The sequence below is a fragment of the Heteronotia binoei genome, chromosome 3, assembly GCF_032191835.1.
Source record: "Heteronotia binoei isolate CCM8104 ecotype False Entrance Well chromosome 3, APGP_CSIRO_Hbin_v1, whole genome shotgun sequence".
Lineage (NCBI taxonomy): Eukaryota > Metazoa > Chordata > Lepidosauria > Squamata > Gekkonidae > Heteronotia > Heteronotia binoei.
In genome coordinates, this window is record NC_083225.1 from 72,045,884 (window position 1) to 72,059,742 (window position 13,859).

Sequence of the window (13,859 nt, forward strand, 5' to 3'; positions counted from 1 at the left end):
GCTACCAAAGGGGCTTTGATGTTCCATTGATGGCTATTTTGAATCACTATGTTGGAAAACTTCACACATTTTGCTAGGATGATAAGCTTGGAGGACTGCATAATTTGTTATTGGGTTTTGTCTGACACTCTGAAAAGGGATCAAAAGACTTTTAAAGGTAGGATCAATCAAGTTATGCATTTGATTAGATTTAGCAAGGTAGAGGTGATAGACTGGAGGATGAGACAATTGGCAAGTAGCAGAAGATCAGAGTGAGAGTAATACTTACCTCAGTTCCCATGTTATTATGCCTCCTGTTTGGGCGGAGGCACTAGAGGGGGAATGGGTGAGATTACGCTGAGAGACAGACTGCAGGCGCCAACCAAAACAAGCTCTCTACTGGGTCCACTCCACCTGTTTAGATGGAGTGTTGTCTTGGCCTGTCTTTGGTCGGACTCCATTTTGTTTCACAGAAGTAAGAGACCCTCTCTCTTTATTTGCACTGGGGTACTCCATTTTATCAGGCAGCACCTCTCAGTAACACAATAGTATACTGGATTCGCTACAAGATGCTAGTCATTACCTTTAAAGCCCTTTATGGCCGAGGACCTGCTTATCTGAGGGACTGTCTGTCCCCACACGTTCCCTGGAGGAACTCAACATCTTTTAATGATCCCCGGGCTGAGCGAGGTGAGATTGATAGCTACCAGGGATAGCGCCTTCTCAGTAGCAGCCCCCTACTGGTGGAACCAGCTGCCGGAAGAGGTTAGAGCTTTGCAGGACCTTGCCAGTTCCGCAAGGCCTTTAAGACAAAACTTTTCCGGCTTGCTTTCAGATGACTTTGAGACTTAAAACAGCAGGAGGAATCCAGGAAATACTGACATCATTGAAACTGAATAACACCAGAATGTTATTAGCACCAACTGTTTTAAATTGTTTTAAAATTTAATTGATTTTATTAATATGATGCACTAACATGTTATTATCGTATTGTCATTATGACTATTGTTGTAAGCCGCCCTGAGCCTGCCTTGGGGGGGGGGGAGGGCGGGGTATAAATTTATAAACCTATCACTCACTCAGGCTGGAGCTGCTTGATTCTGTTCAACATAGGCTTGCCAGTCCCCAGGTTCAGGTGGGGGATCCCTCAGTTTTTCAGGCTCTTCCCAACTGCCAGCCAGCTGGCCAATGGGGGGAACCCCAACAGCCACCACATGCCTTCAAACCTCAGCAGGTTTAGAAGAGGCTTATAACTGTTTGTGTTTCTGAATGTGTGTGTGCTTTTGAATCTCATCAAGAGGAAAGCAGTAGGGGGGCCTTCCCCAGTCATCTAAACTTTCCGCCCCCCCCTCCAGCAAGCTGGGTACTCATTTTACCAACCTCAGAAGAATGGAAGGCTGAGTCAACCTGAAGCCAGCTATCTGAACCCAGCTTCCACTGGAATCGAACTCAGGTCGTGAGCAGAGAAATCCGGCTGCAGTACTGCAGCTTTACCACTATGCGCCACAGGGCTCAGGCATGTGAATATAGAAGGCCAATTGATTTGACTGAGACTAGCTAACTCTCTTAGGATTTCAGCCTTTGTGACTACTGATTTAGATGGAACTTACTTCCAAACAGAAGTGTATAAGTTCATTCATATCCTCTGGGGACAATGTTGTTTCCAAAGAAAAAATAGCAAACCCCCACTGATTTTAGTGGAAGAGTTAATGGCTATGTGTTTACTACCTTTAAAGCTTTTGATGGACGATCCAGTGTTAATTGTATAGGTTGAAAATACTGGAAGACAGGGCACATTAAGCCTGCAGACTTCTGACCAATATGATCTGTGAGCCGTTCAATGGGGCTCACTACTGAACATGTATAGTGATTATGCTGCACGTTGCCTTTGGGGTGGGTAGCTGCTCTTCATTTTTCTGTGCAAAATCAGGAACAAACCAGAAAAGGAAAGAGGAACAGAGAATGGAGCAGCATCCACCAACAGTGGAAGATATAAGAATATATAAGAAGTGGATGCACAGTTCTCTCCTAAACATTACAGCTCACCCCAAATTCTTAGCTCCCACTGTTTTTTTCCCTGTGTCTCAAATGCTGCTTAGTCATGACAGCAACAGCTGCTGAGGCTGCGTATTCCTCCAGCACGAGCATCCATCCCGTTCCTCCCTCCTCTCCCTTTCCTCTTCCTATGGCAGCAGCTGCTACTTCCTAGTCAGGACTGTCCTGGCGCTACTGCTCCTGTCGCCGCCCCTCGCTCCTCACTCAGCCGCCTCAGGCTCCAGCTTCCAGGTAGAAGCGAGGGCAGGCGAAACCCCAGCAGCCTCCCGTCTCCATCACTGCCCTTCGGTTGCTCTGGAGCTGCACAGTCAACCGAGCCTGGGCACGCAGTGGGCGGAGCCAAAGGAATCGAAGCAGGCGGTGGTGGGTGGGGTCATGGTGGCGATGGTAATGGCGAAGCACGCCCCACTCCCGCCCACCATGCAGCAAGGGGGGGACGCCTGTCCCTATTGGTTCCTTTTCGACGAAGGCGTGGTTTCTTCCTCCCTGTGCCCATTTCCAATTGGTGGGGGTTTGTGTCAGTGACCAAAATAGGGGGAGGGAGGGCGAGAAAAAGACTACCTCAACAACCCCTCCCTCAAACCCTTGCAAGTGGGTAGTGGGTTCGGGTGAGAGCTTAAGCGAGCTGGTGAAGCTGTCGCGGGCGGGCATAACGAAGGCAGCAACAAGGAGGGACTGACGGAGCGGAGGGGATGCGAAGCTGGGTAAGGGGCTGAGTGGTCCACCTGTCGCCCCCTCCTCTCCCCCTGCACCTTCCCTGCAGCCACCACGTAACCGCCCCCTTTCAAATCCCACCCACATCAACCACCCGCCGTCAGGGGACCCACCGAGCACACGCGCTGGAGCCCCCGAGGATGCCGCCTCCTTTTCTCCATCTGCCTGCCGTGACTGTTGTTCCTTTTCCCTCCCCCTCGCCTTGCCTCCTGCCGCCCACCCCCAGCACAAGTGACACGAGTTGAGGGGCCCGCTGCTCTTCTCCCGCACACCGCCGTTGCTTCCCCTGCCCTCTGTGCCTTGTGTGTGTGTCCGGCTGTTCCTCCTCCATCATCCTCATCATCAATCACGGGCTCAGCAGCCGCCGCCAGAACAAGTGCAAGGGCCACTCCAGTCCTGTATGCCTCAAGAAGTGATGCTAGCGGCTGTGGACGCTTGCCTTGCTGCTCTCTTCGGAGCTGGTGTTGGCCTCAGGATTCCCAGGGGCTTTCAGGTTAAGGCGAGAAGAGCCACCCTCCTTCGTATCCCTTCTGACTTCCTTGTCGCATATTTGAATCCTTGTGGTAGGTTATGCATGTGGTCCTCTCTTTTTAGAAATTTATGTCCTCCCCTCCATCCATGAGTTAGGTATGACTAATATTATGTAGGCAAATAGTGCTACAGACTTGTGTTCTATTTTGCTTTGCTTCCTTTGCCTGCCATATCTTTATAGTAATGGTAATTTGGGCCTGGAAGGTTTGCATCGTTTTAATTTATTCTGTGCCATACTTTCTTTTCATGTTAAGTCTGGATGCTGGCATGATTAGGATTTGTGCTTCTTTCAAACCTTGGATCCCTTGCAGGCTTGTGTCTGTCAACAGTATCAGAGACTGGGATTGGTTTTTCCACATTTGATACAGCTTTTGTGTTAGACTTTGGGGGAAAAGGTTACAGGTGGTGTTATCTCTGAAACGATTCACAGTGGTAGTTGGATGCAATGATAATGTCTTGAGGATAACCAGGAATGAATCTCATTTCATAATTTCTTCCGAAGGGTAGGTCTAGGATTCCCCTCATAGTAACATCAATTGACTTATCTCTCATGCATGTTTACATTGTCAGATAATTAATAGCTTTATTGTGATTTGTTGCTCTTTTAAAGATTAAAAACGTGAATTTTCTGTTCACAGTAGACATATTCCATGGAAAGTGATTGATTTTATAAATGCAGTGTGCATGCATTCTTTAGTTCAGGTGATATACATTAAATTTTCTAGCACATCTTTTTTCATAAAGCCGTAATCTTTGCTAATATTTCAGTCAATCCAGCCACAGTGAAAATATTGTACACTTTGAAATAAATACAAGAAAATGTTAAATTGACTTTAAAATTAAACAACAACAACAAAAAGCAACCCTGTAATTTCTTTTCATGGCAGCCCTGGTGCAAATTATGTTTGAAGGCTTGGAGTTTTGACCTGCAAGAAGAAAGGACAGAACTGCAATAATACATTTAATTTTCACAGTTTCTTATGTCTCATCCCATTTTCTGTGGATCTTTGAATGCCTGCGGCCTGTGGTTCCCACCTGTCTTATTTGCACTGACAGCTAGTGTAGCTGTTGGTGATTTTCCAGGTTTGGCCCCAGAGAAGAGAATCAAATTAGCAAGGGCTGTATATTTGCTTGACACAAGACATATAATATCTTCTAGTATTGATTAAAATATTTTATAGATCCTCTTCTTTTCTTCCATCAGCTCTTTTCACTGGATGGAGTTTATCTTCTAGTTTCTTCCTAGCTCTATTTATTTGATGAGAAAATTCAAACAACCAATTTAATTCAATTATAGATAAGAACAGTAATATGAATTTCTAGCATTGTCTTCAGAATCTGCTCTGCCTTTAGAAATGTGGATATCTCTCCCAAGATGCTTATCTGGTTTCTGTTGCGCTAAGTTTTAGATTAAAACTTTAATTCATTCATTTGATATATTATGAACTTGTTGACTACATGGTTATGAACAGTTTCACTGTTTTTGTAGTTTTAAAATTGTACTTAATAGACATTCATTAATAAAACAATGGCGTTATTCTTTGGAATCTATCTTTGAAAACCTTGTACGAAAACATGGAATAAATATTGTGAATTAATAAGTAATTTTCCCATTTAATAGCTGAGTTACTGTATGAGATATAAGCTGTTCTTGATAGTTGTTTAGTGACCCCAGTTAGGGTTGCCAGAATTTCTAATAACGTAAAATGTTTTGTATGCATGATGGAGGCAAACCACTAAACCTACCATCTCTTCAACAGTGTATAACTTGACTTGCCACAAAGCCCTTAAAATTATCTGACAACACGACCTCCCTGTCAACAAAGATTTTCATTGGAAGTTGAAGGAGCATGATTGGTTTTGTAAAAGCAAATATTAGTGTATTATATCCAGTATTTTAATATTTTACTTTTCAAAAACTGCTCCATTTAAATTCTATGGGGCTGCCTTTAAAGATGGTTTGGAAACATGAGTTGGTTCAAAATGCAGCTGCAAGAGTTCTGGCTGGTACTTATTGCACTGATGACAAGTACTGGTTGCCTATTTATTTTTAATGCTGTGTTGACTTTAAAAGGCCAAATGACTGACCAACTACTTGAAACAACTACCTGCAGAGGTCATTATTCAGTGTCTTGATATGCATGGCCCACAGGTTGTGGAGTTTATTGAATAAGAAAGTTCACAGCACCATCTTGCTTGTGATCTTTTTATCTATTAAGTACAATTTTAAAACAACTACAAAAACAGTGAAACTGTTCATAACCATGTAGTCAACAAGTTCATAATATATGAAATGTATGAGTGAATCTGTTTATTGTAAAAGGGTTTTTTTTGCTGATTTTGCCTCTTGACCTTCAGGGTTTTATATACTGTATTGACCCATATGAATAGATCATGATTGTTATGCTTTTAATATGTAGTTGCCTTTTTCATTCATCTTCTGGGATGCAATTTTAATGCCGATGGTTTAATTTTTTTTAAAACTGACTCCTATTTTGATTATAAAAAACGCTATAACATTTATTTTTTATTTTATTTTTTATTTATTTAGAATTTATATCTATATTGATACTATATTGTTCCATTGATGGAAATTCTATATTAGTTTTCAGCTGTCTTGGTGGTTAACATTGGCCCGCAGAAAGGAATATAAATAAAAAGAATAATAAGTAACTCTAAAATCAACAATGAAAAGGAAACAGATAAATTCCAATTCTTAATTTAGTTTAGATCTTATTATTTTAAGTCAGATGCCCAGTGAATGAGTATTACTCTGCCACTCCCACAGAAAAGCTTCTGGAGAATGGCAGCCTTATATCTGCATATCTAATTCCCAACTGTGCCCCCTATTTGTGGATCCTTAAATCCAATGATCGGGAGCACACTTGACGCTAAAGATATTTTTTCTGCCAGCTTGGATTACTCCCCAGAGTTGCAGAAAAAGGCAAAAAAAAAAAATTAAAATACACCGAGGGGGTTAAATTTCCCCAAATTAAAAACCTTACCAGTTGATCTGGTGGTGGAGGTGGCTGCTGCAGATGGGAACTCCAGACCAGCCACCATGGTGGAGAATGCCAGGAGCAGCTATGGGCCTGGCTGCTGCTGCAACAGATGCTGGCAGAGGCTCCAGGCCTGTTTGTGCCAGTGGAGCACTTTGGAAGCTGCTCCCTGCCTGGCTGCCATGGTGGAGTGCTCTGGGTGCCACTTTGATCCCAGTTCACAGCAAAGAACTCTTGGGAGGGGCAGTCGTGCTGGTGGAGGACTCCAGAAGCCAGTCTGGGCACAGAGTGGCTCCCTGATATTGATGCTGTCACTGTAAGTAGGTGGTGTTGCCTGCAGTCATGAGAGGGAAGAAAGAGATAGTATTCTCTCTGCCCCCTCCCACAAGTCTTATGGGCCTCCCACCTGTATACCTAATATGGAATCTTGAACAAGGATCACCAATGAATCCTAACTAAAATAAGAGTTTTTATTAGAATTTCCTTGAGTATCTTGGGTGCAAACCATTTAGAATGTTAAAGGCTTGAATCAAGCCTAATAACATATATTTAATAAATAACCATTATTATTCTTGGAGCATAAGTGTAACATGCTCTTTCTTGGTAATACCAAAACATCCAAAGCTCTTCACATGTATTAGTTCACACAAAGCACAACACATGCATTATCTCCAACTCTGTACAGGGCTCTTCTGAGATCTGAACCAAGGACTCCTGACTCCTAGCTTACAGTGGCTTCCTAAGAACTCTTTCCTGGGAGTAAGCCACAGTGAATCTACTTGAGTAGCATTCTATGTAGGCCTGCTTAGAATGGCACTATGTCATGCTTAACACCCTTCTGGGCTCTTTGATTTCACTGGATTTAGAAAGGTGTAACACACTATTTAGGATTGCACTGATAGTCTTGTAGATGTTATAATACATTTTTTATTTATAGTTATAATTTCTTGAATTATGCTATCTTTCAGTTTCAGGGAGTTTTGTCTCCCAGAGCTCGGCTTAACTGAGGCAATGTAGTCTCAAGTGTAACGCAGTACCACTAAAAATCAGTGAGGAAAATATGTATACCATAGTTGTTTGCTTTTAAATCAGAATAGATTTACATCCTTAATAGCTTCAGCATTTCTACCTAAAATACACATTGTGGGATTTGAAATTTATTAATATTTGTTGAGGGGATTGAATAAGCATATGGAGCAGAGGTCCATCAGTGGCTATTAGCCACAGCTTGTTGTTGGAACTCTCTGTCTGGGGCAGTGATGCTCTGTATTCTTGGTGCTTGAGGGGGCACAGTGGGAGCACTGATGATAGGATATTTTGATGGCACTTGGTTTTTTTGCCGTTTTGTGACACAGAGTGTTGGACTAATGGGCCATTGGCCTGATCCAACATGACTTCTCTTATGTTCTTATGTTCTGTTATATTCTTATGTTGCAATATAGCAAACTTTCTTTGAATGAAACATTCTGAAAACTTATAAAAGTTGCTTTTATGGGTAATGGTAATTGGTTTTAAATTGATTAATTTTGTAAAGTGTCTTTTAAAAATTTTGCTTAGAATTGTTTTTTCCTCCCAGTTTTATATTTATTTTCTTTCTCAGTATATCTAAATATGCTTGTAACAATTTATAAGCATTCTTACATTAAAGGATCTTAGCCTTATTTCTGTGAGCTACTAAATTAGTGTGAGCTTGGAGAGAATTAAAAATAAACTTTCTGTGTCCATTTACACTAACAATAACATGGCTTGAACTTCAGTCTAGTGTTCAGGATATAAAATGTGAAAGTTGTAGTCTGAAATGTTTTAAGGGTTCTAAGTATACTTCAGTTATGCGTGCCTATATATTTCGAGGTGGTTTGGTATTACATTTATTACTAATGTTTAATTATTGTTTGTGGGTGGGTGAGTGTGTTATGTGCTGCCAGGTTGCTTCCAGCTAATGGCTGCCCTATGAATTTATGACCTTCAAAATATCCTATCATTAATAGCCTTTCTCAGCTCTTGCTAACTGAGGGCAATGACTTCCTTTATTGAGTCAATCTGTCTCATGTTGGGTTTTCCTCTATATATTTGTTTAGGGTTAGTGATTCCACCCCCACACTTACCTACAGGGGCTGCAAGTTCCACCAAACACATGTCAGCAAGCCCTGATGCTGGGGAGCCTCCAGTCAGGCTTTCAGGATGTGGTTTCAGCAGAATCAGCTCACTTGTTGGCCAGCCTAGAGGAACCTGACTGGCCTCCAACTGTATACCTAGTGGTGGAATCTGGCTCGGCCCAGCTGATGCAAAGCAAGATGAGGTCCCCATCAGTGGCTTGAGGGAGGGCAAGAACACCTGGCTGCTGGAGGAGTCAGTCTGGCTCTTCCTTCCTGACCACACCTTTTAAATGCTCTCCCAGGGAAGGGACAAGCTGGGGCTCAGCTGGGCAGATTGAGGGAACTGGGTGAAGAGAACCCTCTACTTGCTCTATTCTGAAGGTTCTTTCTGGGGCATTCACACAAAAAAATCGCTTCTGGAAGATGAGACAGCTCTGGATTGGGATCCAACCCCAACAGAACCTTACAGTATTACTATACATAGATTTATTCTACATAATGTGCAGTGTCTGGTTTAAATTTAAGATAGTTTCTTGATAATGCTCTTTTTGAATTAATTTTTTAAAGACTCATTCAGATCTAGAACCAACAATGAATTTATTATTAGGGTTTGTAGAATCTTTCGGGATCAAGTGCCGTGTTCTACTGGAGAAAGTTTTCCTTCCAGACGTTTCGTTCTCAGCTGCGGAGAACATCCTCAGTGGCGTTGCAGCCGGAGCAGGCGCTCAGACCTTCTTGGCTGCTGTGCATTGAGTGGGGCCAGGGCTGCTGGAGAGCTGCTATTTGTAGGCTGGAGGGGGTGTGATGAAAGGGCAATTGGTTTGTGGATGTGCCCATTGTTTGGTGGGGCTTCCTGGAAGGGTAGTGATAAGGAAACTGGCTGTTGAATGTGACCATTGTTCTGTGTTAATTGCTGGGAAGGTTGGAACACAAGAGACACTGTCGCTTGTTTCAGCCAGAAAAATCAGCTGTAGCTGAACATGCACTTCAAGAAGGAGACCACGTCATCCACTTTGAAAGAACTGAAGTCCTTTCTACGGTCTCACATTATCATACCCGCCTGAACAGAGAAGCTATTGAGATTTACAAACACCAGCACAATTTTAACAGAAAGGAAGAAGGCATTTTCATCCACCAATCTTGGTACCCAGCTCTGCAAAACACCCTACAGACTATAAATTGCAGAAAGACTCAGAACAACCAGCACAGTCAACAACCATCTTCCTTATCTTCAAACCCCTTCCAACCTTCCCAGCAATTAACACAGAACAATGGTCACATTCAACAGCCAGTTTCCCTATCACTACCCTTCCAAACAATGGGCACATCCACAAACCAATTGCCCTTTCATCATACCCCCTCCAGCCTACAAATAGCAGCTCTCCAGCAGCCCTGGCCCCACTCAATGCACAGCAGCCAAGAAGGTCTGAGCGCCTGCTCCGGCTGCAACGCCACTGAGGATGTTCTCCGCAGCTGAGAACGAAACGTCTGGAAGGAAAACTTTCTCCAGTAGAACACGGCACTTGATCCCAAAAGATTCTACAAACCCTAATGATGTTACCAGCCGTGAAAACCTGAAATCTTTGAATTTATTATTGCTCAGTCCTACAGTAAAAATGTTAATTGTAGGGGCAACTGTGCTTATGTTATAGGGTGGCCATGCACTTATATGCCAATTCCAGCTTAAGAAATTCCTGGCAATTTGGGGGTCGAGCCAAGGCTTTGGAGAGAGAATTCAGCCAGGATGCAGTGCCATAGGATTTGTTCTCCAAAACTGCCATTTTATCCAGGGGAACTGATCTCTGTAGTTTAGAGAACAGTTAAAATTCTGGGAGTCTTGCAGCCCCACTTGGCAGTCCTGTTATGCTTGTATTTAATTTAATTTAATTTTTATTTTATTTACTTAATTTATATCTCCATTTCTTTCAGTGGGGACATAAAGTGGTCTACATTGTTCTTCTCTCCTCAACTTAATCCCACAGCAATCCTGAAAGGTAGGTTAGGCTAAGGGTATATGACTGGCCCAATTTTGGAGGTGCCACAGAGAATGCAGGCATACATGTCATTGCTGATCTTACCCATTTGCGGGGTAGCACCTTTAGAAGGCTTGCTCAGATGAACAAAGCTGTAGTGGTGAAGCATAACAGGAGAGGGAGTCCTGTAATAATGTGGATCCAAGGCCATTGATGGCTTTGTAGATGATAGCCTGAATTGAATTCAGTAACTGATCAGTAACTAGTGAAGTGACTGCAGAATGAGTGTGATTTGTATGTCTCCAGATAATAACTGAGTAGTGGCACTCTGTGCCAGCTGAAGTTTCTGAGTTAACTTTTAAGCAAATCCCTGTACAGTGCACTATAGTAGTCTAGTCTTCATGTTACTGTGGCAACAATCCAGGTCTCTTGATTGCATGAGTCAAAGTAGGGAGCCATCTTCCAGGCTAAATAAAGATGAAAGAAAAGATTTTTGCAGCTACATTAATTTGCTTCTCCAGTAGTAATTCTGTGCCCAACCAATTAATATGAATTACTAAAAAATATTGTGAATTAGTCTTGTAGGCTCTGGCTAAGTCTTGTTTCTTTTTATTTGAAAATTTGTTTGTTTCTTTGCTTTATTGTAATGTCTAACAGTGCATGGATAGTAGCATTTGGTTTTGTGATCTTGTACAGCAGTGAACCTCGGTCTTTATAAACAAAGTCTTTATCTTTGAAGTACCATTTGCAGAAAGTTCCATTGTATATTGTTGTTACAAAGAATGAATACAAAGAACTTTTGTTATACGTATCATATAGTATTTGTCATCCTCGTGTAAGTGTACAATACTTTCAGTGTTCTTAATGTTTTGTACAAACTATATTATACAAAATCAGAGTGATAGCTAATCTAACCCATAACTGTATTCTGACTTGACTGTTTTTTTGTTTTTGTTTTTCTGATAAGCCAGTGGGTTTTCTGACTGAGGCATTTTAACTGAAGATGCGTGGGATAAAACTAGGATTTATGAACAAATTATAAGATATGTACTGTACTAGTGGCAGCAGGTGAGATGGGTGGAGGGTAGTATGTAGCAACTGAGTTAGATACTGCATTTTTCCTAGCAGGTGCTGTTGAATAGCTTGGGCAGAATCTTTAAACGGAATGTGAAGAGTGCTTGTAATGTATGTATGCTGTGGATCTAAATAAGAGTATTGTTATTTATTATTATTTAAAACATTTATTAGCTGCCTTTCCACTTTATAGAACTCAAGACAGCTTACAATATGAATAAAATAACAATCGTAAAAACCAGAATTTACAATCACAATTTGAGGCTGCCACCAAATTAATAAAAATGCAGTTCCAAATAAAATGGTCTTCCACTGAAAGTGAGGGAGCCAAGTGCACCTCCTGGGCAGGCTGTTCAGTAATTCTGGGGCTGCTAAGAAGACCCTTTCTTGTGTATTCAGAAACAACCTTATTTGGAACAGTCAGGAAGGCCTCTCCCTTTGATCTTAATTCCTTAGTAGGAGCATAGAGGAGTAGATGGTCCTTCAGATACCTGGACTCAGGTAGGGCTTTAATGGACAAAACCAACATGTTGAAGTGAGCTCAGGAGCAGATAGGTAGCCAATGTAATTACAACAATACAGAGGTCACATCCTCCTGATAGTTGACCCCAATAAGCAGTCTAGCTGCAGCATTCTATACTAGCTGCAGCTTCCAAACATTCTTTTTTGAGGGGGGATTGTGTTAATTGTAATATTTTATTGGAAAACAAATATACAACTTGGAATGGTTTTGAGGCGAGTTGTGCCATAAGCAGATTTTTAAAAAAATAAGTGGCTGAACAAAAGAGTTAAAAGCATAGTAACGATAGAAGAAAATGTCTCCTGGTACAGGAGGACCAGCACTACAAAAATGTAGTGTACGAGTACCTGGATAGTAACAGTACATTGCAGTAGTTCAGTCTAAATGTAACTAAGGCACAGAATACTGTTGCAAGATTAGGCTGAGCCTAGAATGGGTGAAGCTGGTTTTCTAAAGTTGCTGCTGTGTTGAGTAGTGCACCCAGACTGCGAAACTGGCTTCTCAAAGGGAGTATAACCTCATCCAAGACAAGAGAGGTTTGAATTCTCTGTTTTATCTTTCTGCTAACCCAGAGAACCTCTATCAAGACAGGGTTAAGTATCAACTTGTTCACTCTCTGATCCTGAGCACTCGTTCAGAACATTAATAACATCCTTGGAATTAGGTGGAAAGGTATGGTAAAGCTGGGTATTATTTACGTATTTTATTTATTTAAAACATAATGCTGCCTTTCCACCCAGTCAGGGGTCACAAGGTAGTGAACATAAAAACATTTAAACAACTAAAATATAGTTAAAAATATAAAATTCAAATGATACTAAGAAGAGGGCCAAAACTGTTATCAACTGTATGCAGGTGAAACAAAGAAGTTCCAAAGTTTTGGTGCTATGATGGAGAAGGCTCTTATGTCTATCTTCAGGTGTTGGGGCAACTGAAGCAGGGCCTTAGAAGATGACTGGAGTGTGTAGGTTTGCATGGGAGAAGGCAGTTATAGTGATGACAGGTTCATAGCTACCTGTCTGAAGAACAACACTGCATTCCGAACCTCTTGATGATCTCTTCCAGTGGCTTCATAAAGATCCAGGGGTGTAAAACTGTTAGGCGGGCCAGATCTGACACAAATGGGACTCTGTGGAGCCAGGCTGTGTATGTAATAAAATGTAATGTGATGTAGCAAAGATATAAACTTTATAAAGGACACAGACAAACACAAAGATTATTTTTTAACTTAAAATAACAATATGCTTAAAACTCTTGAAATGTTTTGTTTAAAATGGAAAGGTGGGGGAAAGTGGGATTTGGCAATGCAATTTTTAAAATAAAACATCAAGAAAAATCACAAGGATCACATCAGAGACTAAAAATATAAAATGCTCTGAGCTTAGGAAAACAATGAAATGGCATTGCAAGCTTCCTCCTGCCCCCCCCCCCCCTGGGGTCTCCTCAGATTGGCAGTGACTCTCCAGTGTAATATTCCCCTTTGGCTGTGTGTTCCCAGGTTAGAGTACTCACTAGGTCAGGTCCATTCAACAGAGACAAGCTGATTCAAAGTATCAACCCTTCATTTGCAAGGACGCAACCCAGGAAGCATGAGCTTCAGCTAAAAGTTATGGAACACTGAAAGTGAAACTGATTTACACTTAATTAAAACACATTGCAGCACAGACAAAGTTACAAGGAAAACATGGAATAGATTTTCCATTAAGATTGCTGGGCTCTATTGTTATGGGGAATGTTGGGGGTCTCCTCTGTTTATGGGGAAATTAGCTAGAGGGAGACTTAGGTAGAGCCGATTTGAGCAGAGGTCTTTTCCACCTATGATACAAAGATCCATTTTCAGAAAAGAAGACTCCAGAGTAAATATATTTTAAAATGTTTACTAAGAAAAACTTGTAAAAATAAGAACATAAGAGAAGCC

At 41.6% G+C, this 13,859-nt stretch overlaps 1 protein-coding gene across 2 annotated transcripts in view; it reads left to right on the forward strand.

Moving 5' to 3' along the window:
- Positions 1–2,561: 2,561 nt before the first annotated feature.
- Positions 2,562–13,859, forward strand: part of CDKL5 (cyclin dependent kinase like 5) — a 109,310-nt gene continuing 98,012 nt past the window's right edge. Inside the window, exon 1 of one of the 2 annotated variants that reach the window (XM_060234027.1) lies at positions 2,562–2,738. The gene's annotated coding sequence lies outside the window, so the exon portion shown is untranslated. The remainder of the gene's footprint in view (positions 2,739–13,859) is intronic. The other variant, XM_060234028.1, reaches the window with a different exon arrangement.